Below are 4,237 nucleotides of genomic sequence, written 5' to 3' on the forward strand. Positions count from 1 at the left end.
CACCTGGGTCTTTGTCTCCTGCCCCCCTCTCCTCCAAGCAACCTCCACCTGCAAGCACGTAAGGCAGCTCAGTGTAATTATTCTTAGATGCACTCACAGCTCGCTGTTGGATTCCCCTGACTGCTCTCTCCTCTGTTTCAGTGCCCTGGCCAGCCACAGTTTCCCCTGCCCTGTCCCTGCACCCAGTCGTCCCTGTAATCTAGTCGTAGTTCCGTTATGGTCATAGTTTCTCTTACCTCAGACATCTAGTTTACGTTCCTTATTACTAGTCTGAGTTTTCTGTTGATTTCCAAACATTGAGAATAAAAGACCTTTTGTTACACCGCACCTCTCGCCTCCGGTTTGAAACTGCACTTGAGTCCATCCATTTCCACGGGCCACTGTGCCATGACATTTGCCACAACAAAAGGCAGATGTTGTAAATTCTCCTCAGCATCAACTCCACATGCCATCGTCCCTATTCTTCATCTCATTACTTGGCATATATAATCTCTGGTTGTACTGTGGCTTTTTGGGGCAGGAGACAGAGTGAACTATAAAGGGTTTATACAAGCTGAGGAGTGGAGTTAAACTGGAAGGCAGTCTGCATGTTTGTATGGAAACAATTCTTTCACGAGTTGCAATTCTGTTTGAGTCCAGATGTAAAAAGCCACAGGGAGAGAAAGATGCATATCAGTCTTGACACCTAAATCCAGGATGATGCTGCACTTGAAGTGCTATCCTAACCTCACCGAAAGACTACATTTAGCAAAAGTATTCTCTGTGCATTTCTTTTCCTAAGCAATAATGATTCTGAACAAGCAGGATAGAAATTCTTCCAGTTATATTAAAGGATCCACATACTTTTTTGGGGAAGAAAAGTGAGTTAGGTAACTTTAAACTTTGCATATTTGTTGGTGTAAGACAGGCTGGTCTGAGTATTTCAGAAACTGTTGATCTGCTAGGATTTTCCCACACAACCATCTCTGGGGATTAAAAAGAGGAACATATGCAGTGAGCAGCAGTCCTTTGAGTAAAAATGCCTTGTTGATGTCAGAGGAGAATGGCGAGACTGCTTCAAGATAATAGGAAAGCAGAAATAACTCAAATAACCACTCATATCAACCAAGGTGTGTAGAAAGACATCTCTGAATAACACATTGAATCCTGTAGCAGATGGTCTACAACAGCAGACTACATCAGGTCCCACTCCTGTCAACTAAGACAGCACAGACTCACCAAAATTGGAAATTAGAAGACTGGAAAACAATATGAGCAACATTCAGAAGGTAGGGTCAGAATTTTGCATAAAAAACACGAAAGTGTGTCTCCGTCATGCCTCGTTCAGGCAGTTTTGCTATACTATTGGCTGTAAATTACTTCAGGTGAATGGAATGTCTCTAAATGCTCATCTCAGCCAAAAAGCTAAGGATTTTTTTAAAACTGTGAATCATGCAAAACCGCTCTGGTAAAATGCAGGAATTGTTTTAAAAAGGGAAATGAGCATAATAAGTTCCCTTTGACAATATTTTGTCACAAATTATTATGATCCTACTTTAAGTCTAATCTCTGTACTCAAGTAATTACACTAAGTCATGCAAATGTTTTGTGTTTGTTCTTGACAAGGAAGCACGTTTTCTTTCTGGCTGCTTCTCTGTGGTCTGACCAGAAACTAACTCATCCTTATTCTAGAAAGTGAACCACAACATGTGGCAACAGAGCCCACAAACATGCGCTCATTCCTCTTGAGGGGAAACTAGCAACTGAAAAAAACAGAGATAGAAAGAGAGAAAGTCCCAGTGTTCCTCTCCACATCCATTTGTCTTTGGACTACATTCCTACTCCTCTTCCTCAAATGAAATGGTTATCCCTGCAAACAATGAGAAGACTGAGCTGCAGGAGCATCTGCAGCATGTGAAGTGGGACATGAAACAAAAATTGGCTCACAAGGTCGAGGTCAACTTCAGCATCAGCACATTCTTTGAGCCAAGGCGTTGGAGAGAAAGCAGGCGCGAACTGAAAATGGCCCTAGTCTCTTCCTAACATGCTTTATTTCCCACATACTTCGTGATCAGCAGGCCTCAGTATGTTATCAGGTAATACTGAGACAAACAGCTGCTTACGTGCTGAAATGTGGATGTATTATTTGAGTAAAGCATTACACATGAATCAGAAGAACAATACATTTTGACCAATAGGCTAACAATTAAAGTAAACTCATCAGTATTAAAAATACAGCTGGAAAGGTGAACTGTTCCTACTTTAAGAGCAAGTGCAGGCAGATATGTTGCGAAATGTATTACCATCATAATTAAATACAAAAGAAAGAATGTGCAGAAAAAATCTGAACTCTAAACTCACACCTATGATATTAATTTAAAAATCATAGTTGACCTTTTCGAATTATTGTAACAAAAAAAGGAAAAAAGTCTTTTCTGTGGCTAAGTCCTCAATTTTCCTTTATTCCTTGTAATGTTGTCAGTCTCCATATGAGTCACGTTGACCATGTGCTGTGTGCTTCATGCTTTGCTCTGGAATGTCAGGTTTCGAATTGCATGTACCCGATATTGCCTTGCCATGCCATGCCAGAGATATAAGATTGTGTGTAACTGTAAAATAAAATGACTATTATTTATTTGCAATAAAATAACATAAACCACACACCAAAGTACACACAGGACTTTTTATTAGTAAGTTACAATGCAGACACATGCACTGCCAAGGACATTTAAAAAAAAAAATAATACTATGACATTTCATCATGTTTCAGTTAAACAAGTTAAGAATCAAGCAGTTAAGTAAGAAAAGATTTTTTCTGTTTATAACAATTAGAACATGTATGATTGAACACAGAAGAAACGTGCACTTTACTGCACTGCAACATAGAAAATTATCCTAAGTGTAGAAAAACATATCATTTTCATTTGACAAACACTTGATGATACAAATGTGTTTGCAGTGACTGACTCACCCGAGTTTCTTCCAGAAGCCACAGGTTAACAGGTTAAAGGATATTTATTGTGTCACACAGCATGTTCTTTGGAAACTGGTTCAGCGCAGCGGTTTGAGAAAATATCACAGGCTGTCTGAGCGAGCAGGGTTTCCTTCATGTCATACCCATACTCCAGAGGCAAGTGCGGTGTTGGTGGTGCATCACGGTGTAGTGTGATGTACCGGGTTGTCAAAACCGGCTGCTGACATGACAGAACACTGCCCTCCTGCACCAGCCCAAAGGCACTTTCCACAAGGGGCTTGTCAGGTCAGGGATCTGGTAATGGACCCACAATGCCTCTGTAGAATCCACTCCTAAAGAAAATCAATGACAATAATGTAGGAAGAAGGTTATTACTGAACAACAACTAAACTAAAAAGTGTGAAACAGTGGTGCATAAGTTAGAGACTGGGATGTATATGTACATGACTGAGTTAGCCGTCTTCAGAAAGTGTAATGTTGTATGTAAATAATACCTATTCTGACACATGCATGTATGAAAATAGCAACATGCATTTGTAACACAGGAAACCAAATTTTACAAATCTAATTACCGTACTCCAGTCTGGGCCATCCTATTTGGTACCGGCTTAGTGAAGATCATAGAGTTGATAGGTCCTGGCTTCACACCTAACAGAAGACACATTTACTATGGATGGTGTTGCTGTTCATATGTAAACATGGTCTAATTCAAAAACTTTAACCTTATTTAAATTACCACTGTCCGTGGCTTGTGCCATTGCTGTTCAGATTCGGTGCAGCTATGCACAGGGGGACAACCGGCACTCTGAGTTGTGAGTAGTGTGCTGTTTGGAAGAGCAGTGCACTGTGTGATTGCACATAACAGCACCTGCCACACAGGAGCACTGGCTATGTGTCAGTACCACGGCGATGAATCCAGAAGCTTAATCTAAGAAAAATAAAAAATTAAAATGTAACATCATCTTCATGGAAGAGCCGAACAGGAACATAGTTCAGTGTTATGGTTACTGACCCCTACAGGCTTACCCTCGAATGCTTAGTGTTTCCTTCTCTCCCTATTAAAACAATTTAACCATCCTTGATAACTGTAATAACTTAGATTGTGTATATTTGCAGTATTAACTGGTGGTAAATTTGTTTCTGAAACCCAAACAATCTGACTAGTCAAATTAGGTGTGATAAAGCAGGGGACAAGGAAACATTCAAGTTGATGGGCCTTCAGGAATGAACTTAACTAATGCTTAAATGAACTGAACCCACTGAACAGGGATTAACAACTTTACA

The 4,237-nt window shown here is 40.1% G+C and overlaps 1 long non-coding RNA gene across 1 annotated transcript; it reads right to left on the minus strand.

Annotated features, from left to right (window-relative positions):
* Positions 1-2,685: 2,685 nt before the first annotated feature.
* Positions 2,686-3,790, minus strand: LOC109199156 (uncharacterized). Its single transcript, XR_002059629.2, has 3 exons — positions 3,690-3,790; positions 3,526-3,593; positions 2,686-3,285 (listed from the first exon to the last, which is right to left on the minus strand). It is a non-coding gene; the product is annotated as an uncharacterized LOC109199156 (long non-coding RNA).
* Between the last annotated feature and the right edge of the window lie 447 nt (positions 3,791-4,237).

Source organism: Oreochromis niloticus, unplaced genomic scaffold (genome assembly GCF_001858045.2).
Source record: "Oreochromis niloticus isolate F11D_XX unplaced genomic scaffold, O_niloticus_UMD_NMBU tig00008714_pilon, whole genome shotgun sequence".
Classification (NCBI taxonomy): Eukaryota; Metazoa; Chordata; class Actinopteri; order Cichliformes; family Cichlidae; genus Oreochromis; species Oreochromis niloticus.